Below are 27,653 nucleotides of genomic sequence, written 5' to 3' on the forward strand. Positions count from 1 at the left end.
ATTAATGGAGCATAAATTGTTGAGGATGTCCCTGCCACTCATACGAAAGTGTGGAAGTTTCATGTTGCTCAGCGAAAGAAAGGCAGTATTTGTCTGCCCCTTATCAAGTCCCTCTTGTCATGTAGGCCACAAAAGTGATAAGAGCAGCCCCACCACAACAAGGAGGAGACTGTTTCCGCACATTTCCACCACAAAATAAAGTCCTCCTGGAGGCCGCTCATTCTTAGACACTGCTAGCATTCATGTTTGCCATTTAACTGCCTTTGTGTGTAATGATCGCTACATGAACATATAAAGATAACTGAAGACTCAGGCCCCACCATGATAACTAACAACAAAACACTGGAATTTCTTGTGGCCTGCACGTAAGATCTTTGGGGAAAACATGTTATCCAAGATATTTTTTAAATTATTGTGTTCTTTCCAGGCACAGATAAGATAATTATTGCTGTTTTTGGCCTTGTGCTTTTAGAATGGCCAGATAAAATTAAAAAAGAAGGAAATATTGCTTTATGCTTTCATGGTATGTAAACAGTTATCAAACATGTGTAGTAAAAAATAATTTTTCAGAAACTGAAAGTGTTTTAATGTAAATATTTTGTTATGAATGGCTTCTTTCTAACACTTTAAATCATCAGTACTTGTAGTCTTAATGCTACTTCAGAAATGCAGAGGAGCTGGGCTGCATTTACAAACACTGGAGTACCCCCGCCCCTTACGGCCCTGGCCAAGAACCACCTCTAGATGCCTATAGGCTGATGTAAGACTCTTAAATGAGGGCATAGATTAGCCCGGTTGCCAAGCACTGGCCACTCCAACTGCTCTCCACTCCAGCGCTCTGGAGCCTTCTGAAAAGTGCCATTTGAAATTAATTAAACCTTTTTTTTGCCACTAAGTCTTGTTCTTTCGACCACATTTTCTTCAAGACTGGTTTCACCTTTAAAGTAATAAAAACTATGTTGATGTAATACAAATATTATTTAACATTAAATGTAATTTATTTTTTTAAACAATTTTATGTCAAATGAAATAAATAATGAAATAAAATGCATAGAGCAAGTGTATGTTATTTAGTATGAAGTTTTAGCATTATGTGTAGTCAGAAAATAATTTAAATAGTTAAATATTATTTCACTTTAGAATTTTAGTTTACTTCGGTTAATTTCGACTAACTAATATGCCATGTCCAATTGGAAATTTCCTCTCAAAAGTTAGTATAAATGGAAAATTACACAATAATTATAATAATAAATATAGCTGCAAGCAGCATTTATCAGGGCCAAGCACGGGAATGGCAAAAACTTATGAAAATAGCAATTTTGTGAAGATTTTAGGCAAACTGCTCGAAAAGCATTGAAAAGAATCACTTTTAATGTAATATACACTTTTCTTGGCATCAGCCAAGGAGTCTATCAGTGACAATAGACTAAAATTATCAAAAGTTATTAGCATTTTTAGAAACATCATTATGATTTGATTACAAAATAAGCCTTGATGCAGCATGATACATCTTATCGTATTTCAATTATTTTTATCAAAATACACACTCGGATAGATGTGAACTCTTTTTCTCATTTCATAATAAAATTAATAAAACATTTAAATGCAATAAATTAAAATTGAAATAAATTCCTTACAAAATGTTGCAAATATTTTCTTCTTTAGCTGTTATATGAACAATCAGATAGTAAGCATACTGATTAGATAGTTTAGCCCGTTAACTGACACCGTCCCATATATGGGACATTTTGTGCATTTTTTTATATTTATTAGACTATATTACCTTCATATCCTACTTTAATCTTGACAAAACTTATATCGTTTGAAAGCTACAAGTCTGTAGCTTCTAAATATGCCCACTGCTTTGCGATCTGAATGACGTCATTACAGTAATGCATTAAAATACCGAAAGAGTGGATTTTCAAACATGAAACATGTAAGCTATATTACATGTAAGCTACATGTAAGCTTTTATATCTTATGGTTTTGATCTAATCAGATGAAGGCAGGAAATTCAAGCATACAATCCATGGTAAATGCCCATGATTGAAATTAGACTTGACCATTTTATCCAAAACAGCGAAAATTTAGGAAAAAAATGTCTGATTATCCCTTGCTTGCATCATCGCGTAAATTAAAATGTCTATTATCAATAAAATATTGATTATAAAACTTCTTTTATCAATCAGCATCGAGGTCTTGAGGTCTGCCTTATTCTGGTGAAACTTCCGCATTGTTTGAACAAACCCATGAGTCTCTCTGTGATTCATAGGCGGAGCTGTCAATCAAACCAGATCAAAGGCTCCATGGCCTCTCCATAATGTGCATTGGATGTTTCAGTGAATAGATCCAGCCAATGGATCCCTAGTCAAGATTTAATTGACAGGCCATTGGTGTGACATTTCTATGGTTACAGGGGTTGGCCTTGCTCATTCCAGAACAGTGACATTATCCTAATGTTTGTTTGGATAGAGAACCTAAGGCCACCATTATGCTCTGAGATTTTTTCCGTTTCTGATGACCAGTCGGAGCCGAAATCTAACATTTTAGCTGCTTCTTTCAATGGATCTATGCAAAAACACTACAATATGGTTAGATCTGAGTACTTTGGAATATGGTCCATGTAGTTTTGAGTAGGAATAAACCCCAAACCGGCAGGAGCGCATATTCTGTGTTTGGACTCATAGCAGCTATAGGGCTAAAGCTAAATGCACAGGCACTGATCAGTGTGAATGAATGGGCTCTTTTGATCATTTATTATTTTATTTAGTGGTGTAAACAAACTATTATATAATTTATGGCAGAAAATATGATATGTTTGTTGTTTATGTGAATAAATACTGGCTTCCACTGCTAACAATACTTACACTGTAACCATGCATTATAAATATAATTATAATAATTATAATCTGTAATTCATTTATATAATATTTTGCAATAAAATTGTGTGTCCTCATATGTGGTTTGAGTGGTGTTTCTGAAATTAGTTGTATTCACTCTTGCACCAGTGGTGTTCTGATTACATCCTATGGCCACTTTTGATACTGCACCTAGTAAATGTTTGATAAATATGGTATTTTATAATTTACTTACTTGAAATTTGGGACACAACTTGGTTTGATGTATGTTTTTAATTTTATGTGCCACATATATTTTGTATATATTTTTTAATACATGATTTAGTGCATTGCATTTTCATTTCAATAAACTTAAACTTATATAACTTTTTTAAAATAAACTTAAATAACTGATTTCACTTGCACAATAATCTCCCATGTGTCTTCTTTAAAACAGGTCCAAAATTAGGTCTGTAGACCCAGGCATTTCTGTATGTCACTCTGGCAACAATGGAGCTTTGATGTCATCTTGAGAAAATTTTGTGTTTTATAACTTATTTACTTGAAATTTGGGACAAAACTTGGTTTGATATATGGCTTTCATTTTCTATATATATATATATATATATATATATATATATATATATATATATATATATATATATTTTTTTTTTTTTTTGGCCACCACATATATTTCTTATATATATTTTTAATAAATTAAATTAAATTTAAGTGCATTGCATTTTCATTCAATAAACTTCTATAACTTTTTTTTTAAATTAACTTAACTGATTTCACATGCACAATAATCTCCCATGTGTCTTCTTTAAAAAGAGACCAAAATTAGGTCTCTAGTCCAAGAATTCAAGAGTAACAACCATTTAAATTTGAAAATGTAATTTTCTGGTAAATGCTAAAAAGGGGGCGTGCCAGTTAAGGGTATAGTATACCGAACATTTGTTATTTTGAAGTCAGAGATGACTGAGAGCAAAGAAATGCAGTGCAGTGAGTCAGGCGTTCATTTATTAACTGTTCTGGGCTGTGTTTCCCAAAAGCATCATTAGTGTAAGTTGATCATAAGTTGATGATAAGTATCATAGACAACAATGGTCTTTACGAGCAACTTAATAACAATGCTTTTGGTTAACACAGCCCTAACTGATTCCATTCATTCAGGTGAATGATTTATCAGACTGAATCAACATGCAAGTTTATGAGTAAGAGTGAATTATGGCGATGCTATAGAGTAATTTTTTTTAATTTGAGTAAAATTAGTGGAATGAGTGAAAATGACAACAAGAAAGAAGTGTTTTTTGGTATTATTTGGTGATACATGATTGGTGTTGTTACATATGTGATGTGGTATCGTTGAACTCAGCTTGACCCAAGGAAGCTATCAAGACAGTTTCAGAAAAATAGGCTAAAATTATCAAAATTTTTAGCATTTTTATATATTTGTTATATTTTTTGACCAAAAGGTGGCGCTGTCCTAAAACTTGTTGAGCACCTTCAGTTTCGTAATGATACACCAATGCATTTGTAAAATACAGCATTTTACAACAAAATTCAAAATGGCCAATGCCCAAAATGGCCGACATATGCAATATTGGTATCACTCGACACGGTATGCCCCACAGAATCTAAAGAGTCCAGTTTTGTGATTTTAGGACAAAACGTTCAGAAGTTATAAGCAAAACATTATTTTTTTTATATCTCCTGACCTGTTGGGGGCACTGTGCCTAAATGCAGCAGGTCATCTCAGGGCATGATGGCTATGACACATACCAAGTTTTGTCATAATCCGTTAAAGCGTTGTGGAGATACAGCCTAAAATTCAATTTAACTTCATTGAATTTGTTGAAGCACCATTCAAAAATGGTTTGGACTATCAAAATTATTTTAATAACTTTTTGTCCTGAGTGTCTCCAGATGACACACACCAATTTTCATGCAAATCGGACATACAACCTAGGACGAGTTCGAAAAAGACGTTTTTTCTGAAAATTCTAAATGGCGGAAAATCTAGTCAGGTGGAAATTGAAACCATGGTATGCTTTCGACTTTTTGTCTCTATGACTTACGGTTAAAAAGTTATTAGCAAAAACATGAGTGAAAATTTGAACTGTTGGTGGCACTAGAAGGTTTGAGATAAAGACTCCAAATTTGCTATGGTATCACTTCAGAGTGTCCTCTACCTGTGTGCATAATTTCATAACTTTCCCGCAAACAGTTCTATGGGCTTCCATAGGAAACATATACAGAATAATAATAATAATAATAATAATAATAATAATAATAATAATAATAATAATAATAATAATAAAGAACACTAACAGAAACAATAGGTGCCTACACACCTTCTGTGCTTGGGCCCCTAATAATAAAAAAATGAAAAGAATAATTTTTAATCAGTATTTTTTCTTATTTTGCAGTAAAAATATATAAACATCCTTAAAACAAGATACACTGATGAGCCAAAACATTATGACCACCTGCCTAATATGCTTTTTTTCCCTCTGTGTGCCTCCAAAACAGAGCCAACCTACTGAGGCATTATGGACTCTACAAGACCCCTGAAGGTGTCCTGTGGTATCTGGTACTGAGACATTAGCAGCAGATCCTTCAAGTCCTGTAAGTTGCAAGGTGGAGCCACCGTGTATCAGACTTGTTAGCCCAGCACATCCCACAGATGCTCAATCAGATTTAGATCTGGTTAATTTGGAGGCCAGGGCAACACCTTGAACTCTTCATCATATTCCTCAAACCATTCCAGAACAATGTGTGCAGTGGGGCAGGGCAAATTATCCAGCTGAAAGAAGCCACTGCCATCAGAGAATACCATTGCCATGAAGGGGTGTACCTGGTGTGCGATGATGTTTAGGTAGGTGACACGTGTCAAATTGACATCCACATGAAAGGCCGGACCTAGGGTTTCCCATCAGAACATTGCCCAGAGCATCACACTCCTTTCCACCAGCTTGTTGTCTTCCCACAGTGCATCCTGGTTCCATCACTTCCCCATGTAAATGGTGCACACATACAGGCTGTACACGTGATGTAAAAGAAAACGGGACTCATCGGGGCAGATGACCTTCTTCCACTGCTCCAAAGTCCAGTTACAACACTTGCGTACCCACTGTAGGCACTTTCGATGGTGGACAGGGGTCATCATGGGCACTCTAACCGGTCTGCGGCTACGCAGCCCCATACGCAGCAGGGTGCGATGCACTGTGTTTTGTGACACATTCGTTACATAACCATCATTAAAAAAATTTATGACTTGGGCCACAGTAGACCTTCTGTTGGTTTGGACAAGACAGGATAGCCTTCATTGCCCTCACACATCAATGAGCCTTGGGCGCCAACACCCTGTCGCTGGTTTGTTTTTTGTCCCTCCTCGGACCACTGTCGGTAGGTACTCGACACTGCTGACCGGGAGCACCCCACAAGTCTTGCCATTTCAGAGATGCTCTGTCCCAGTCATCTGGCCATAACAATTTGGCCCTTGTCAAAGTCACTCAGGTCTTTACTCCTGCCCATTTCTCCTGCATTGAACACGCTGACTACGAAAACTGATTATTTCGCTTATCATCTAATCTATCCAGACCTTGACATTTGGCTTTGTTAGGAGATGATCAACATTATTCGCTTCACCTGTGAGTGGTCATAATGTTCTGGCTCATCGGTGTACATTTATCTGAGAAGCAAAATAAGTTATTCAAACATGTTTTAAGAGAAATTTAACAATATAGTGAGGTGTATGCTTAAAACAAGAAAACAATAAAATAAAAATTTGCTAATGGGGTAAGAAAAAAAAAAGTGCCTTCCATTTGAATTCATTGTATTTTCCTTGTTTTAAGCATCAGTAAGTTTTGTTAGATTTCTCTCTAAACAAGTATCAATTTCTTAGTTTACTTCTCAAGTGAATGTATCTTTTATCTTGATGTTTAGATATTTTTACTAAAAAGACAGAAAAACTGGTTAAGAAAAAAATATTTTGTTGTCTAAATAATGTGAAAGTTGACATGCTGTGTGAAATTGTCTTGTTCTGTAGATTTTATTTTTTTTTTAAAGTATAAGAATATTGAATATCTGTCTTGCTACTGTAGGCATTACTCAATTATTTCAAAACATGAATTTTGACAAGGAATATTTCATCAAATGAAAAGGGACAATATTGACAGAGATCACAAGCCAGTCTCTTTTGTCTGTAATCCTGGCCCTTGGAAAATATCAAGAGCCTCTATTTCTCCCAAAGTTTGGGGGAAAAACACCCTTCCCTGTTGGGAAATTTACCAATGATATCTGGTCAGTGGTACATAGCCACATTCAAAGTGCAGCATGGGCACTCTATCATTGTTTCTCTTACTAAGGCACTAAACATACTGCGGGGCTCAATTGTTCTCTTTATCTTTGTGTTGAGCTGAAAATAGACAGACACACTTGTAGGTTTTGTGGCACATGCACAATGGTTTTCAATAGCTGTGTTTTCTTTACTCTCTGTGCGAGTAATGGAGCGAAAGCCTGAGTCTTGTGCCCTTACATGAAGACATGGATTAGAAGAGACTGATTGATTGGTTGATGGACTGTTTCCTCTACATTACTCTTTTTCATTAGATAATAGACTGTTTAGATGTAATGTGACGCCTTTTGGTTTCATGAAGGCTTCAGCACGTTTCTTCTAGAGACTATAAACTAGATAGATAGATAGATAGACTGATCCTGTGTATTTTTAAAAAACCTTGTCGTAGTGTAGTGTAAAATGCAACACTGAGTGAGATTTACATTTTCACATTTAAGTTTCACAGTTGAATTATAATTGCACAATGTTCTATTGCTCAGAAAGAAGTATATTTAGGCCAGTTCACACAGGTCATAAAATAATGTTGTTATGAGATTTGTGTAATATCATTTACAAGATTTCAATTCATGTCTTGTTTAACAACCATTGCGCATGGTTCCCATAGATGTGTAATGAAAAACAAAAAAGCTTTAAACGTTAACATTTTTTTAGGGTATTCTTCAGCGATTTTATAGGTCCTATTTGATATCTATGAGCATCTCTTGCCTCTCTTGTTCCTGCTTTGGACTTTTCACAAGTTTGATTAATCAAGATAATTAATTTCTACAGCAAATTACAGCATTCACTCACAGCTTTTTACTCTGAATGAGGGCTGTTTTGACAGCACTTCACATTGGTTGTCTTCAAGCATGATTTGTCGCTGTTTAATGACAAAGATATCATGTGGCGCATCTTTAAACATGACACTGACATGTGGTATTTAGTCAGTCATTTTGTAACAAGTAAAATTGCACTTTTATGACATTCGAGTGTTCCCTATGATGTAAACGCAGGCCGCCACTCATTAATAATGCATTTACCAAGAAAAGACAAGAAAAAGACAATTTTAGCGAGCTTTTGAAAGTCAAAAGCAACAAAAGAGACAAAGAACCATTGTGTATTTACAAAATTAAACAGCCCTGTCAATGTGGCGAAGTGAGTCATTTTTTGAAGGCAGAGAAGTCACATAAAGCGGCAATTTCATTCTAATTTCATTCCAATCGGTTTTTGAAACAACTGAAGTAGGCATTTGATGTGTTTATCTCAATGTGTAATTGGGTATTGTTCATCTCTGAAAAGTTTCCATCAGCGGTTAAGAGATGGTTGAGAGAGGGCTGCTCGTGGTTTTAACGTGGGAGTGAAAATGCGTTTTAACACTTCTTATTACATTAGAACTTCTTTGGCACATTTAAATCAAACTACATCATCTTATAATTAGGATTCAAAGCCATTTCCAGTTCATTTGAAATGGTTTCTGGACAAGCCTAGATAACGGGAGATTTTTTTAAGCACATTTATAAATATGGGGGAAAAAATTTCCTACCATATTGCACAATATACTGTATACACACAAGCACACACTGTAGGTACACAGTGGCCCCCAAAAAGTACTGGGACACTTCAGTCATACTTAAAAATTATTATTAATTCTTTGCATTAGACAACCAAATGATGCTAACTTAACTTTTCCATCCATTTTTGCACTTACTTTTAAGCAAATTGGTGTGATATAAGTCAGTTCCCCTCAAGTTTACACGTGTCCTAGCAGAGTAACCACATGTGTACTTCAAACAAACTACGGACATATGCTGCAGTCTATTCAAAGTCTGATGTGGGGTTTTCCTACTTGATATCTTGATGTCAAAAAGCCATGCTACCAGTAGCTTTGCAGTTAGCTAGCATTGCTAGCACTGTTTTGGAGGTGTTTGATTATCAACAAAGGGGCTCATTTGCCGTGTTTTCACAAACTTGTCTTGCTAAATATTTTTTAGAATCATACAAGAAAGGAACTTTGACTAGATTCATTTTATTTGCTTAAAACGGAACATTTATTCTTAACTGTGTACATCTCCCTGGGTGCTGTCGGCGAAATCTGAGGTGTGGCATGAATTTCCCAGTTGGAAGGCCAACAGTGATGCCTACTGCACTTTTCTAAGAGGGAAGTTGTCAATTACAACTTTCTGAGCTGAATGGAACACTGCATTGAGAAGTTTGAGATCCAGAAAGTACATTTTGTCTTAATTTTGAACACTATATCTGTTTTATCATTTCAAACCTAACAAAGCTCTTTTCCTGAAATGTTTAACTTCAAAAGTGTACAGGTGCTTATCATTGTTAATCACGTCAATGAAATCACTGATGTAAATGCAGGGTTGGGGACATGTAATACATGAAACGGGATTACGTATTTAAAATACTAAATATTAGTAACTGTATTCCACTACAGTTACAATTTAAATAGTTGGTAATCTGAATATAGTGACAATCAAAAGGTATTTTGATTACTGAAGAGATTACTTTGCCTTTAATTGTAATGTTTCATTTAATATTTAGTCTATTCAGTTGGGGAACATTTATCCATATAAATAATGCAATCCGAGGAGCTTTTGAACAGCGGTGAAACACTTTCTTATGATTGTTTTATTCATACAAGCTCTTTCACACTGTTTTTAATCAAAAGGTGGATATGACGTCATTGAGGTTCTTTCCCTTGGGAGCTTAAAAGTGAAGCTACATCGTGTTTCTACAGCTTAAAAAAAAAAAAAAAAAAAAACAGTTAGAAACGCTTTGACAAATGAAACATAAATCCAATAAATACAAAATAATATGCCTTGTCAATGTTTTTTATATGGTTAGCATATTTCTACAAGAAATGCTAACCAATGTAGCATTTAACATCATATAGAAATTTAAGCTACAGATAATATATTTTCTGCCTCATTCTATGAACAGAATCCACATACGATCATAAAAGGCTTTCATTGTACACTCTGTGGGGTTTTGAAGTTTGGGGCAGCAATAGTTTACCTTGTGTAAATTGTCAAGTGAACATTTAACTTTATGCTAAGCTAAAATGCTATTTCTTGCCTTTATATGCATCTGTTACGAGACGCAATTATATTTTATAAAGAATTCTATGAAGAAATTTCACATTAGAGCCGTTTTTTTTTTTTTTTTTTTTCCTCGACTAAGAGCTTTGATATCAGGGCTAAGATGTACTACAAAAATTTTAAGATTGTTTTCTTGTAAAATATATATATATATATATATATATATATATATATATATATATTAGGCACACCATCAGAGACAGCCAATCACCTTTGCACAGGTGATGCAATTTGCCAGCTACACCTGGAAATGAGCACACAGCAAAAACGAACCACACCCACACACAACAGAAAGTGAGAGACAGAGAGAGAGAGAGAGAGAGAGAGAGAGAGAGAGAGAGAGAGAGAGAGAACAAAACACAGCAGCAGACCATTAAAATTAGTACTGGACGTAACAATAGTGTTGACGAAAATATGATGAAAAGAAATAATACTGCAAGATATTAACAACAGGTACATTTCCTATATATGTGACATTAATCAGCTATATCCACAACATTAACATAATATAACAACATACATCTAAAGTTTGGTCTGTTGATACATGTTTTTGTCATTTTGAATTAAATGATTAAAATATGTACATTTTTTGTCAACTAAAATTATATGCCATTTTAGTCAGATTAAAATGGGCTTAAATTAATGAATAGGACATGATAAAATATTGACAAAATTTTAAAGACAATTTGATCAAAGGACAAAAATAAGGATAAAATAAAAAAAATAAAAAAAGTAAAAATTAACAATAGTGCTATATTTCTTTACAATAATATAATTTTCACATCTCTGGTGTCAAGGACGTCTGAAAACCTGAATCAACACAATTACTGTCATGTATGATGAGTTTGGAAGATGATATGAGCCATGTCAATAAAATCAAAGCTAAATTGTTGGTTAAAAAAACACTGAAAACCACAGAAACATTAATACACTCATAACATGTCAGAGGGATCGTCTGGGCATGCTGTGTATCTCTGGGCACTAACGTTTGATGTAATTGATTAACATTTCACATTCATACTCCGTTATAGCACGCCAGCTCTTTTCAGCTGGCATCAAACATTTGTTTGTGTGTGTGTGTTTACGTGTGTGTGTGTGTGTGTGTGTGTGTGTGTGTGTGTGTGTGTGTGTGTGTTGAAGGGATCAAAGCAGTGCTGACCCGACCGCGGTGTCCTGCACAGATGTGTGGAGAGCACACACTGCCCTACCCAGCTTTGCTGACACACACTCATGACAGCATCTTGAGCAAATGCAGCTTTGTGTACATTTCTCAGAGTAGCTCTGGCCGGATTGTGGGACGTCCCGTTGGGCGGGGGTCTCACGTTATATCCCTGGCGGCACATAGACAAATGGATAATTAACTCCTACAAATCAGCTTGAGTCCTGAACCATCAGAGTGAAGACACGTCTCAGAATATCTCAGGCTCTTCTTGGTTCCTTGATCTTGTTAATCTGAAAACCACTGCCATTGACAAGAAGGTACAAGAGGCTGTGTTCTATTGTGTTTAATTTAAATTTGTTTACTTTTTTCTGTGGCACTACTGATTATGCACTGCATGAGCAGCCTCCAAGACACGGCCTTTTTTTTTTTTTTTTTTTTTTTTTAGATTAACATTTTTATTGGTTGCTCCTCAAACATGACACATAACAAAGCAATGTACACAGTCAACCATTATCCCCCTTAAACCCCATTTTTTCCCTTCCCCCCCAATCCCCAACCCCACTCAACTCCCAACAAACATCCCTGTGATCAAAGCCCGAGAACACACGCAGATAAAAAATATATATATATATATAATAATAATAATAATAATAATATATATATATATATATATATATATATATATATATATATATATATATATATATATATATATATAAAATAAAAAATATTAATAATAAACACACACATTTAAAACTATAAGCCCCTGCCTGAGAGCCCTCCAAAAATGCCAAATAGCTGCCCCACTTTTTATCAAACAACTCCCGGTTGCATAGCCTTCTATATGACACCTCCTCAAATGACACCACCCTGCCCATCTCTGTGCCCCACACCTGAAATGAGGGCGCTCCAGCTGACTTCCATCCCCTAAGGATGACCTGCCTGCCAATCATAACACTGGCTAGGACCCAATTTTTATGTACTTATCCTCTATATTAATGACCACCCCATTGCCTAAAATACAGAGTCTGGGGTAAAATGAAATTTGAGTGCCCAATACGTCACACATATTACTCTGAACCCTCAACCAAAATTCTTGGATCTTAACACACCACCAAAAAACATGGGTTGTGTCCCCATCTTCTGACTGGCATTGCCAGCAGGTGGGTGTGTTTTTAAGACCAAGCCTATGCAATCTAGAGGGGGTCCAATAGAATCGATGTAAAATCTTAAACTGCATAAGGCGCACCCTTGCATCTCTAGATGTAGACTTAATGTTTTTTAGAATCCTAGCCCACACTCCCTCCCCCAATAAATCTTTCTCCCATAATCTCTTGAGAGAAGTTGAAGCTCCATCCCCCAGACTCTGAATTAGCAGGAAGTAATACACTGATGCCTCATGACCTTTTCTAAAAGCAGTAATCACCACTCCCAGGGTATCTGCCACTTTAGGGGGGTGTAAGCTACTCCCAATAATTTTACAAAGCAGGTGGCACAGCTGTAAATACCTTAAGAATTGAGACCTGGGAATCCCAAAATGTTGAACCATATATTGAAAGGATCTCAACACTCCACTCTCATATAGGTCACCGAGCGTATTAGCCTCCCTCACAATCCACTCTGTCCAACAGAAAGGGGACTTATTAATACATAATTTTGGGTTCAGCCATATGCTCGAAGCAACATTTAAATAAATGTCCAAATTAAACACTCTGGACACTTTTGTCCATACCGCATGCAAATGTGAGATAACGGGGTGTAACTTAACTTCTCTGGTTAGTTTGATAGAAAGGCTTTGCAATGGCAAAATAGGGGCAAGAACTTCCTGTTCAATACAAAACCAGGGAGGGGCTCTTTCAGGTGGAAGCGACCAATGAGCCAAATGTCTAAGATCGAGTGGATAATAATAAAACAAAAAATCGGGTAGGCCTAGCCCACCTTTGTCAGTCGGCCTTTGCAACTTACTGAAATGTAATCTGTGATGTTTACCATTCCAAATGAAGGACTTCGCTATGCTATCAAATTGCTTGAAATAAGAGAGGGAGACATCTATAGGGAGAGACTGTAGCAGGTAGTTGAATTTTGGAATACAATTCAATAACATTAACCTTCTCAATCATAGATAAATATAATGAAGCCCACCTGCCCACATCGCTCGAAAACCTTTTTATTAAAGGGTCAAAATGTATTCTAACTAAATCACACAAATTTGCTGGGAATAAAATATCCAAATACTTAACGCCCTGTTTGGGCCACTGGAAGGTGCCCAGCTGAAAAGCCGTTACCGGGCAGTCCGCTGTCAGAGCCAAAGCTTTAGATTTAGACCAATTAACTCTATATCCTGAGAACTTAGAAAAGGAATTAATAATTCTGTGGAGGCAAGGCATAGATCTAGTAGGGTCGGAGACAAATAATAAAATATAATCTGTGTAAAGCAAAATCTTATGCGCCACACCTCCTGCCACCACCCCTGGAAAATCATCTTCCCTTCTTATCGCAGCTGCTAATTGTTCCAGGGCAAGACAGAACAATAATGGGGAAAGAGGGCAACTCTTCCAGGTGCCCCTATCCAGAGTAAAATAATCTGAAATTAATCCATTAGTTCGCTGCTACCGGGTGTCTATAAAGTAACTTAATCCATCCAATAAAAGTATTCCCGAACTTAAAAAAAGATAAAAATCTTAAAAAGATAATCCCATGGGGCCTGGGTAGCTCAGCGAGTAAAGACACTGACTACCACCCCTGGAGTCGTGAGTTTGAATCCAGGGCATGCTGAGTGACTCCAGCCAGGTCTCCTAAGCAACCAAATTAGCCCGGTTGCTAGGGAGGGTAGAGTCACATGGGGTAACCTCCTCATGGTCGCTATAATGTGGTTCGCTCTCGGTGGGGAGTATGGTGAGTTGTGTTTGGATGCCGTGGATAATGGCGTGGAGCCTCCACACGCACTATATCTCCGCGGTAATGGGCTCAACAAGCCATGTGATAAGATGCGTGGGTTGACGGTCTCAGACATGGAGGCAGCTGAGATTTGTCCTCCGCCACCTGGATTGAGGCGAGTCACTACGCCACCACGAGGACTTAGTGTGCATTGGGAATTGGGCATGCCAAATAAAAAAAATAAAATAAAAAAGATAATCCCATTCTACCATATCAAACACCTTTTCGGCATCAAGTGAGATGGCAGCGACTGGAGTCTGATCATTCGCCACTGACCACATGATATTGATGAAACTACGGCTCCGATGTATAAGAGATGTCATAACTAAATCAAAAATTTTTACAATATTTTAACATCTAGCTGGATCAGAGAAATTGGACGGTAACTCTTACACTCGCTTGGATTTTTGTCCTTTTTTAGAATCAGACTGATCCGGGCTTGTGTCATGGTTGGCGGAAGCTTTCCATTCTTTAGTGATTCCGTATAAACTTCTAGCAAGAGTGGAGCCAGTTCTGCAGCATAAGATCTAAAAATTCAGTGGCAAAGCCATCTTGCCCCGGAGCCTTGCCTGTAGGCAAGGTCTTAATTACCTTGCCAAGCTTCTCCAAGGTTATCTCAGAATGAAGAGAATTTTTTTGCTCAGTCGTCAGTTTAGGAAGCTCTAATGGTTCCACAAATTTCTAATATCCTCATCAGTAGACGTGGACCTATAGAGATCAAGATAGAATTCTTTGAAAGCATTATTAATATCAATGGCTGAGGTAAATATTTCACCACCAGCAGATTTCACTGAAAGAATGGTAGAAAAAGACTCTGTTTGATATATCTAGCAAGAGGTTTCCCTGCCTTGTCCCCCGACTCAAAGTATGACTGTCTTGCCCTGAATAGCCAAAACTCCACCTTCTGCGACAAAATTGTGCTTTGGATTTTTTGGTGAATGAGGCATACTGTATGATCCAGCCCCTAAGAACCACCTTAAGAGCCTCCCAAGCCATGCCCACAGAGGATACTGAGGACCAGATGGTCTCCATATAGACATTGATTTCAGCCTTTAGCATTTGTTGGAATTCAGGATTTTGCAAAAGGGATACATTAAAGCACCAACTATATGATTTCTTTTTCTCCGTATGTGGCAACACCTCTAAACACACCAGGGTGTGATCTGAGACTAAAATGTTTCAAATTGAACAATCAACAACAGATGAAATGAGGGACTTAGATATATATAAATATAAAAATCTATTCTAGAATAAATCTTATGGACTGATGAAAAAATGTATAGTCCCTACAGATGGGTTCAAAAGTCTCCAAATATCTGTAAGACCAAGATTTATACACATCCTGTGAAGCATCAATGTTGCTCTAGGGGGCTTGCACACTTTTGCTTCCCTATGATTAAGAACTGAGTCCATCAAAAGATTAAAGTCTCCTCCCAATATCATATCATGAGGGGTGCCAGTGGCTTGCAACATCCCTTCAAGATCCCTTGATCATCAACATTAGGTGCATAAATATTAGCTAAAATAAGACTTTGTCCCTGAATTTCAGCTAAAACAATAATGACTCTTCATAATCTTTACTCTGTTCGAGACATTTGAATTGAAGATGTTTACTTATCAGAGTAATGACTCCCCTGCTCTTACTCGAGCCAGCACTATAAAAAAATGCCCACCCCATATCTTCCCAAATTTTTCAGCTTCCTGCGGAGAAAGGTGCGTTTCTTGAAGAAACACTATATCATATTTCTTATGCTTAAGAAGAGAAATAACCTTCCTTCTTTTTATGGGTTGCCCCAACCTATTCACATTCCACATGGAGTGAGACAATCCACTCATATTAACATCTGACATTTTGACATATAAGAAAAAATAGATTGTGTGTCAAAAACAAGATTATAAAGACCACATTCCAACATTAGTGCACCCATCAAAACTCAAACATCCCCCAGAGCAAAACAAACAGAAAAAAGAAAAACATGCGCATTAACCCTGCGCATGACAGCGCCAAATGGCGTCCATCCCTCGCAACTCAAACGGTCCATGTACGCCTACGAGAACCCCCACGACAGCTTTGCTGTCGGATTGCTCCAGTCCAGTGTTTCTATACAAATTTTGTGAGGCATAATTACACAGCAAAAGATAATCTATAAAACAAACTCCAGCCAATAGGCCGAATAAACACAAAGAGCGTGTAGATTCATCCATAAAACTGTCCTGAAGGTGTGACACTCTACAAAATAAACTCCAGCCACTAGGCGGAACCAGCACAAAAAAAGCACGCAGATTTCTCAAACAGTCAAGTGAATGTTCAGTAAGCCGGTCCGTTCGGCTGCAACATGAGTGCAAGCAAATGACTTAATCTAATGACTGCAAAAAATACTCCACAAAACAAACTCCAGCCAATAGGTGGAATAAGCACAATGAGTGTGTAGATTCATCCATAAAACTGTCCTGAAGGTGTGACACTCTACAAAATAAACTCCAGCCACTAGGCGGAACCAGCACAAAAAAAGCACGCAGATTTCTCAAACAGTCAAGTGAATGTTCAGTGAGCCGGTCCGTTCGGCTGCAACATGAGTGCAAGCAAATGACTTAATCTAATGACTGCAAAAAATACTCCACAAAACAAACTCCAGCCAATAGGTGGAATAAGCACAATGAGTGTGTAGATTCATCCATAAAACTGTCCTGAAGGTGTGACACTCTACAAAATAAACTCCAGCCACTAGGCGGAACCAGCACAAAAAAAGCACGCAGATTTCTCAAACAGTCAAGCGAATTTTCAGTGAGCCGGTCTGCTCGGCTGCAACATGAGTGCAAGCAAATGACTTAATCTAATGACTGCAAAAAATACTCCACAAAACAAATTCCAGCCAATAGGTGGAATAAGCACAATGAGTGTGTAGATTCATCCATAAAACTGTCCTGAAGGTGTGTTACTCTACAAAATAAACACCAGCCGATAGGCGGACTAAACACAAAGAGCATATGGATTCATCAATAAAACTGTCCTAAAGGTGTGTTACTCTACAAAATAAACTCCAGCTGCTAGACGGAACCAGCACAAAAAAAATGTGCACAATTTCCCAGACAGTCAAGCAAATGTTCAGTGATCCGGTCCACTTGGCTGCAATGTGAGTACAACAAGATGCCTTACTCACTCCATTGACTTTATGAAGGACATCGCTTGCTGTGGGCATGTGAATGTTTTATGGCCATCCTTAGCATCTATTCTCAATTTGGCCGGGAATATCAGTGCAAAAGCAACCTTCCGTTGATGTAAAAGTTTCATGCATTCCTTGAATCGATCACGTTTCTCTCTTGTTGAATTTGCAAATTCTGGGAACAAGAAAATGCTGTGGTTCTTCCAAGAAAGCCTTCCTTTACTCCTCACCTCGCGTAACACCAGATCTTTATCGGACGATCTCAGAAATTTGGCCAGAATTGATTGGGGCCTGTCTTCTTCCACGGGTCACCAAGCAGGAACTCTGTGAGCTCGCTCGATTTCCAGTTTATGGCCTGTTCTGTCGAGCAGATTTGGAAGGAGCCCATCCAGGAATTTCACCATATCCTGTCCCTCTTCGCCCTCAGGAATTCCAACGATACGGACGTTATTCCGCCGGCTACGGTTCTCCATGTCCTCCAACTTCTCCCAGACAAGCTCCAAATCCACCTTAGTCACTAGCGGATTAGCAGACAATTCCCTCTCTGATGACTCCAGGTAATCGATCCATTTCTTGACATCCCTCACTCTTGTAACCACATCAGTGAACTTTGCCTCCATGGCAGTGATTGATTGACATATCACAGCAAGATCCTCCAAGTCAGCAATGACCTTCATCAGCATTGCCGACATGTTCAGCATCTCTCGCCACATTTCACGCACTTCCCCGACTAAATCGACTCCCAGGCTCACGGCCTGCTCAGGGGCATCAGCTTGAGCACGTAAGTGTCTTTTCATGTCTCCAGAGCCAGAGGATTTTGAATTCTTTGACATATTGTCCTCCCAGAACAGTTATGGAACAGAGTGTATTGAATCTCAGGTTTATGTCATTAAAAGTGTTAAAACTAGCAAAGTGCGCAGAGCTTGTCATTCACACATCCTTGCATGGCATCACGTGACGTCCTTGAGACACAGGTTTTTGTCTAATGGAAACCAGGAACTAATCGCATTCACAAAATCAATGATGAATGTGATTTAGAAGTTGCATTTTTCCGTCTTAAATAAAAATTTTACCGTTGTGATGGTTAGGATTAAGAGTAGAATTCATAAAATATGCATTGCTCCTTTGCAATACATTTTGCATTCCCTCACAGTAGTTTGGATTCCCTTGCAATAAGTTTTCTGTTCCCTTGCAATAGTTTGCCTTCCTAGCAATAAGTTTTCCGTTCCCTCGCAGTAGTTTGCGTTCCTACGCAATAAGTTTTGTGTTCCCTCGCATTAGTTTACTTCCCCTTGAAATAGTTTGTGTTCCCTCGCCATAAGTTTTGCATTCCTTGACAGTAGTTTGTGTTCTCTCGCAGTACGTTTTGCATTCCCTTGCAATAGTTTGCCTTCCTAGCAATAAGTTTGGTTTCCTTCGAAATAAGTTTTGTATTCCCTCATAGTAGTTTGCACTCCCTCACATTAAGTTTTGCGTACCCTCACAATGGGTTGCCTTCCCTAGCAATAAGTTTTGCATTTCCTCGCAATGAGTTTTGTTCCTTCGCAAAAGTTTGCATTCTCTCGCAATAGTTTACGTCCCCTCAAAATAGTTGTGTTCCCTCGCAATAAGTTTGGTGTTCCCTTGCAATAGTTTGCCTTCCTAGAAATACATTTTGCATGCCCTCGAAATAGTTTGCATTCCAATGCAATAAGTTATGCATTCCTAGACAGTAGTTTGTGCTCCCTCGCAATAAGTTTTGTGTACCCTCGCATTAGTTTGTGTTCCCTCACAATAAGTTTTGCATTCCTTGGTAGTAGTTTGCACTCCCTCGCAATAAGTTTTGCATTCCCTCGCAATAGTTTACTTCCCCTCTAAATAGTTTGCGTTCCCTCGCAATAAGTTTTGCATTTCCTTGCAATAGTTTGCCTTCTTAGCAATAAGTTTTGCATTCCCTCGAAATAGTTTGTGTTCCCTCGCCATAAGTTTTGCATTCCTTGTCAGTAGTTTATGTTCACTCACAATAAGTTTTGCATTCCCTTGCAATAGTTTGACTTCCCTAGAAATACATTTTGCATTCCCTCACATTAGTTTCCATTCCCTCGCATTAGTTTGCGTTCCTTCGCGATAAGTTTTGCGTTCCCTTGCAATAGTTTACGTGCCCTTGAAATAGTTTACGTTCCCTCACAATACATTTTGTGTTCCCTTGCAATAGTTTTCCTTCCTGGTAATACGTTTTGCGTTCCCTCGTAATAAGTTTTACATTCCCTGGCATTAGTTTATAACAAATATGTTACTATAGTGACCTAACCATATTTTTTTCTCAGAATGATTGATTCTTTTTTCTACCATATTTTTGGTTTTCATGTAATATTATTTTGATTGTACTATGAATATCATGGTTAAATTATGGTTACTGTGGTAAAAACCATGTGGTTATTTTTTTTTATAAGAGATGGATAAATGTATTGTAAGGGAACCCAAAATAATTGCAATGGAACGCGAAACTTTTTGTGAGGGAACACCAAGTTATTTTAGAAAATAAATTTGTTCTGTGTCCTCTGAGGGGCTCCATAGTAATATGACCTGGACACATTCCAAATGAGAGTCTTGTACCTTTAAATATGGGATATTAGGGATGTTAGGTAAGAAGAGCACACATAGATTCAACTATTAATTTCTCCATACCTGCAGTTTAAATTATTTTAAATTAATGATCTGGACTGTTGAGAGCTTATTTCACAGGTGTGCCCTTCATTAAGAAACACTGGGAAGAAAAGTGGAGATAAGACAGCCAATAAATAATTGAAGTCAATCAATGTATTGAACAGTATCGTAAGTTGAAATGTAGGTTATTTTTTATTAGAACTTATCAACAACATATTAAAAAAGGGCCAATAAAATTAGAAGAACCGCTGTATTATGCACCATCTAGGATTGTGGTCTCCATGGCAAGCAGGCAGTATCCTTTTTCTCTGAATGCAGGATTTCAAAAGAAGGGAAATTATTTGCTCAGCATGTGCTGCTAATCCTACTTTATCTGCATGGACACCACCTAAAATACTTTGATCAGTGGTAGCGGCGTTTAGGCACTGTTAATCCACAGATGTAAGGTGAAAGAAAAAAATACTTTCATTTAACTCCACCCATGTCTTGAAAGTGAGATCTATTTTTTTTTTTAATGCTGTTGATTAAGCTATTCTCTCTGGTCTCTTGTAATGGAATACATCTATCCTCACTTGTTGTTGTTTCCTATGATGTTTTTCTAGCCCTCTTCTCCACCTGGCCATTACGTCGACTTGCGTTTGATTTCATTACCGAGGTTGATGTCATTACTCAGTGTTAGAGCTAAAGACTGCTAGGGTTTCTGCCTCAAGGGCATTTGATGTTTACCTGAATGAGTCACAGGTGATTCACTCGCCTGCAGGTGTAAATAGGCCACACAGAGTATTGCTAAAATGACAGATTTGAGAGACTACAGAGACTTAAACATATACTAAATAGTGATGCTAGCTAAGGCAAGCATCAATATTATCACTGCAATTACTTTTTAAGCAACCAGACAAAGTATCATAGACTTACATTGGAGGAACCCAAGACCAGAATATCAAATACATTTAGGGAGGAAATCTGAAGAGCCTAGAAACCACCTAGCAACCACAACAATCTACAGGTACAGTAACAGTGTTGGGTAGATTACTTCTGAAATGTAATCCGGTACCAATTATAAATTACGTAACTATAATTGTAATCGTTAATGTAACCTTTTGGATTACACTTTAGGTAATATTATCAGATTACATTTGGATTACACATTGCATGTTTTGATGAAAGGATCATTGACATTAAAAAAAAGAAAACTGAAATCTAGTTTAAAACATACGTGTCAAGTTCGTAGGAATGTAATCTTTGTGTCCATGCTGATTTCAAAATTATTTGAAAAATGGATAATAAAAAAAAAACACACTTCACTTCACTGACCCGAAAATCTTATTATTGACCTTAAAAGAATAAAGTACCAATCAACACTCCTTTCATTAAACATTAGTAAACACAGCATTTTTACTAGTGCTGTCAGTCGGTTACAAATTTTAATTGCGATTAATCACATAATGTTTTGTTTAGTTAATTGTGATTAATCGCAGAATTTACTTTTTTTTAATTTGACACTATATATACTACTTTTATTGTGAAAATTAGGGCTGTCAATTGATTAAAAATGTAAATCGAATTAATTACATTACATGCCAATTAATTAATCGAATTAATCGCAAACATAATTATTTCAATAAAGATAATTCATATAAATATTGCATTATAATTCAAATATTTATAAATATAATATGTACAATATCTATAATAAATATATAATACAGATTTAAATTCAGTTTAAAATAAATTGCATTATTCTGGCAGATGAATAAATCATTGATTAGATAATACAAAAAAGTTTAATTCTGTTTGATTGATTCTCATATCACTGAACAACCCTACAGTTGACAGCAATCTGTTTTTCATTGTGTTCGTCAATGTGTCCAGTTCTCAGAGTACTCGTTCTTGTGTTCCGTCTTCGCTATTTTTAATTGTCGCTCTATTTACATGTGCGTGCCTCAGACAGATGAGTTTTGAGCATCTCACTGGTATTCAGCATCATAAACGTCACATTTTTAGGATGCTGTGTCAAGTTAAAAGTAGTGGAAACTTTGAAAATCAAATCTCAAGATTCCTGTATTCTGTTGTGTTTCACCCACCTGTTATGTTTCCTTAGTGAGCGGTTCTCATTCTTTGGTTGTGCTGCTTGTGAGGTTTGTTGAGTTGCAGTGCCACCTATTCACACGGCTTGTAAAAACAGATGTACTTCAAGCTTTAAAAAGTCGGTGATTTTGCATGCTGACATCACCACTACAACTGTCTCATGTACTTAATGAACATAGGAAGATCTCTCCGCCCACCTGCGGCTCGTATGGTAGCAAAATCCATACTTTTATTACGGAATTTATGTACACATCAGGGGGCATGATTTATTGCGTTACATTTTTAAAGCGTTATTTTTTATATAATAAATCACACTAAATGAACGCATTAAATCGATAGCCCTAGTCAAAATGAATTTATTTCCATATTAGGAAAGAAAACAAAACAATATGTAGCAATATAATGCTTTATTAACTTTTTTCCAAATAAAGACTTCCACAGTATAAAGATAGAAATGCACTATAATAGCACCAATTCAAGTAACAGTAAACGTCTCCTAAAGTCTAAGTGGGAGTTTTATTGCAATGGGCATTCAATCTCTTAAACTCTCATCCTCCACAATATTAATCTGCTGGTAGACTGTGGCAATCCACTTTCCTACAGCAGTTGTGAAGCTGCATTCATGATTCACGTTAGAGCGTCAACGGCAGTGTCGAGAGCCCCTTTAAACTCACCATGAAAAGCACTTGTTGACAAAAATTTCTCATTCTGCGTTTTGGTGATTAGTTAAGATTTGGTCTGCTGATTTTGGTAATTAAAATTAGCCTTATATAGGCTTTATCATTTCTATCACAGGTCCCATCTGGGCTTGTTTTGTACATCAAATAGTGTTAAGAGCTCTTTTCTCCATAATTTTATCACTGACAGGGAAGTGCTGTCAGAGTTTCTTTTATTTACTGAAACAGCAACCTCCACGGCTCTATCATGGGAGAGGGCATAACGTTCAACTAGCACGTTACGACATTGCCGCCCATAGAATGACTACGGGACTGCGGCGTTATGCTATTTTATGCTAGCTTGTAGTGTTTGTGGTGTATGCGATAGTGTAATGACTCTGGGCAGACTCATTAAACAGGTTCCACCCTTCACAGTAGTGTTTATGCTGTATTAACGGTAAATGCGTTAATCGCGATTAAGAAAAATGTACGCGTTGAAATAAATCGCATGCGTTAACGCGTTAATTCTGACAGCTCTAATTTTTACGCACATTTAAAAATGTGATGTAATCTGATTACAACTATTTAATTTTGTAATCTGATCCAGATTACATGCACAATCATGCAAAAATAATGACCATTTTCAAAAAGGTTTCCCAAACACACCCCTATCTTCCATTAGTCGGCAAACAAATAGACCTACTGATATTTTTAAAGCGCCACAGAATCACAGTTTACACTTTTCAGGAAATCAACTTGCAGTTGCTTACTTGTTGTCTCTGCATGTTAAAATGGAATATGAGAAAGGATATGAGGAAGGATTTTAACATTACTTGACTCACCGTTACTTACAAAAAAAGACACACTTCTGCTTTAAAGCTCACTATTCATCAATTGTTAAAACTATATAGCCATTATCTCACTCTAAAACACAAACAGTACGAGTTCAAAAGTGCAGTATTTGACACTTCAGCACACTTATTAAAGACAACATTTGAGGTATTGGGTTTTCCTGGTTAATAAATCACAAGCTGCTAGATAAAGAAATGTACTTATGTTATAAGACATAAAACTCTGTGTTTTACCTGTACAGCTCCACACTGCTGACCTTGAACTACTATATGGCTACATTCACACAGTCGTTTTTTTGGACTGACAACTGTATTTACTAATAGGTGTGACTCATTGTCTTGTTCAACAGCAGACAGGAGCAAATCGAGCAATGTCTGTTTGAACAGATAAATGAAGTCAATCACCATCTCTAACTCACAAGTAATGCCTGCAACCATGGTGACAGATAACAAATAGTAAATATCAAGACTTTGTATTGTGTAGTCACTTTGGTTATAGAATGAGTTTGTCACTCTCTTTCACAACCAAATTTTGAATGGTAAAAATAAACATAATTCAAGATACATTGTCTGAAAATAAGTTTTCTGCTTTTCAAGTAAATTCTCAAGTACAAGGATAACCGCGCTAAAGTGGAACCGTTACTCTGAACCGTTCGGCCCAATGGTGGAAAAGCACATAGTATTTCATGTCTGTTTGATTATTTATTTGGTAAGTAGCTATGTAATAAGTGGCATAACTGTTCTATCCTAATTGTTAACTACTTATACAAGTTTTGCCTTTTGCATTCAAAAGTAATATACTGTAACTATGATCAAATAGGCAACAATAAAATAATCAAGACACGTTTATTCATAAATCCAGCAAGCTCAAGGAAGCTGCGGTCTGGCACGCCTGAGGTAACTGTCTCAAACAAGGCTTCCTCTGTCAGTGTAAACTCTGTCCTGAAGCAAAACTGGCATGTCATCGATGATTTGACAAAATGTCTTCCTTCCTTCAAACCAGATGACATTTCACCTCTCTCCTTCAAACCTTAACCTCCCCAAACACTCCACACCACTCCTTTTAACCACTGTTTTTTTTATTTTATTATATTTATTTTTATATATTTTTTTACATAGATTACAAATTTGCATCTTGGTTTGTGTGTCCTAACGTTCTGACAACCACATCACATTTGGCTTTCCAAATTATTGAGAAAGGTCTCATTTGCTTTTGTTGAGCTGTCTTTACTTCTCACTTGCGACTAGTGTCTTTTGTCCAGTTTTCAATCTTGCAGGACATGCCTGGAATTGATAAAAGGAAACTTTTTAAGGAGAATTTGAATTTTGCAAACATTTTGAATAGATGGAAATACAACAGGGTCTTATTTTGCACACTTATAAGCCTAAATTGCACATTCAGATTTACTAGTCACATTACCACAACTTTTCCATTTCATATGCACAATCCCTTTTAAGTGCTTGATCAAAGAAGGGCAATTTTCCAACAATGCTATATTTTTTGCTATTTAAAATTATACATATAATGTTGTTTATTCCAGCTGTGATAAATTTAACACAATTTTTCATTAAAACTATTTTAAATACATTTATTATACACTGATGAGACAAAACATTATGACCACTCACAGGTGAAGCGAATAACGTGGATCATCTCCTAACAAGGCCACATGTCAATGTCTGGGTAGACTAGATTCTCATTCAGCTTGTTGAATGCAGGAGAAATGGGCAGGAGTAAAGACCTAGCGACTTCGACAAGGGCCAAATTGTTATGGCCAGACGACTGGGTCAGAGCGTCTCTGTAATGGCAAAGCTTGTGGCGCTCCCAGTCAGCAGTGGTGAGTACCTAACAACAGTGGTCCGAGGAGGGACAAGCCGTGGAGGGAATGTGATGCCCTGGGCAATGTTCTGCTTGGAAACCCTGGGTCTGACTATTCATGTGGATTTCAATTTGACACGTACCATCTACCTAAAAACTGTTGTAGACCAGGTTCACCCTTTCATGTCAATGGTATTCCCTGATGACAGTGGCCTCTTTCAGCAGAATAATACTTACCCTGACCTCCAAATTACCCAGATCTCAATCTGATTGAGCATCTGTGGGATGTGCTGGACCAACAAGTCCGATCCACGGCGGATCCACCTTGCAACTTACAGGACTTGAAGGATCTGCTGCTAATGTCTTGGTGCCAGATACCACAGGACCCCTTCAGGGGTCTTGTAGAGTCCATGCCTCTGTGGATCGGCGCTGATTTGGCGGCACGCAGAGGACCAACAGCATATTAGGCAGATGGTCATAATATTTTTGCTCATTGTGTATGTCATCCTTTCGCTATAAAGGATATACTTATTACGGGTATACTTTGTTTTTCTGAGTTCCGTATCGGATCGCGCATGGTCGACCATGTTGCTTTTCAAAGTATGCGACAGGCGCATTTGTGACAAAGTAAACAAATGAGGACTGTCCACATGTCAAGAAAATCTGGGCCGCAGAGACGGTGCTGATTATGAAATTTGCGTCACGTATACGGTGAGCGGTGCAATCAGCAACGCGGACAACTGAAGTATACTTTGGCCTTAAGATATAGTCCATGTAATAACCAGTGTTGAGGAACAACACTAAAAAAAAAGAAATCCACTACAAATTACTAAAATTGTAATTAGATCCACACACTCTCACATAGAAATCGTACAGATTTGTACGAGTTGGCTAAATGGTATGAAATCATATGAGTTGAGTCGTAAGAATTTGTACAACTTTTGCAATATTTAATCAGGTGACTCTCCCTCATCTACTTCATCTACTTCTACTAATATTTTCTTCAGTCTTGCAAAACAAACTCTTTAAATCATCCTTACAAACACTACTCTGTGGTTAGGTTTAGATATGGGGTTTAGGTTAGGGCATAAAATGTATAAGCATGTACACGATGTCTGAAACGTGGAACTTTTGCTTACACATCCTGTTATTTGCACATCTAGAATTCGTACAAATTCATACGAACGAACTCATACGATTTCATACAATTTAGCCAACTCGTATGAATTCGTACAACTTTTCATGAGATCAGGTTGAAATCGATCATGAGATTACACTCGATTAAATTACACTACTAATTACTTTTAAGTTACTCTCTAGACACAATAGTTTTTTTCACTCAACGAATTCACAGTAATATATATTTCCTTCTTGTTCATTGACTCGCTAGGGGGGTTAAACACTTCAGCTGTCACAGAAATTCAAACAGACATATTACCAGGGTTGGGAGGATTACTTTTGAAATGTATTCCACTACAGATTACAGACTACATGCTGTAAAATGTAATTTGTAACGTATTATTAACGTTCTAAATACTTCCTCAGCAGTGGTAGATTTTTTCACTTGTTTTGACTATAAAAACTCTGCCAGTACAGTAAGACAAAATATATGTTAAAAATACATTCTCTGTAAAACCTAAATATCTTATGCAGTGTTGTTTCTAAAACAAGATAAATCAAACTGATCTTGTTTTAAGGATTTTTAGATATTTTTACAGGAAAACAATACAAAAATTATTATCAAGAATATGATTTTTGCCCTAATATCAAAGGTCTTACTATAAAAAAGAAAATGTGAATTTTCTTAATAAAAAAATATGTTTGTGTCTGGTAACATGTGCATGTAAAATGGCTAGAAACAACATTTTAGCTTAGCGTAAAGCTGACAATTTACACAATGTTTATTTTTATTTCTTGAGCTCCAAACTTACTTCAAACGTACTTATCTGTTTGCTCGTATGAATCTAACACATCATAAGAAAGTGTTTCACCGCTGTTCAAATGCACTTTGGATCTCATCATTTGTATGTATACATTTTTC

The sequence above is a fragment of the Myxocyprinus asiaticus genome, chromosome 49, assembly GCF_019703515.2.
Source record: "Myxocyprinus asiaticus isolate MX2 ecotype Aquarium Trade chromosome 49, UBuf_Myxa_2, whole genome shotgun sequence".
Taxonomy (NCBI): Eukaryota; Metazoa; Chordata; class Actinopteri; order Cypriniformes; family Catostomidae; genus Myxocyprinus; species Myxocyprinus asiaticus.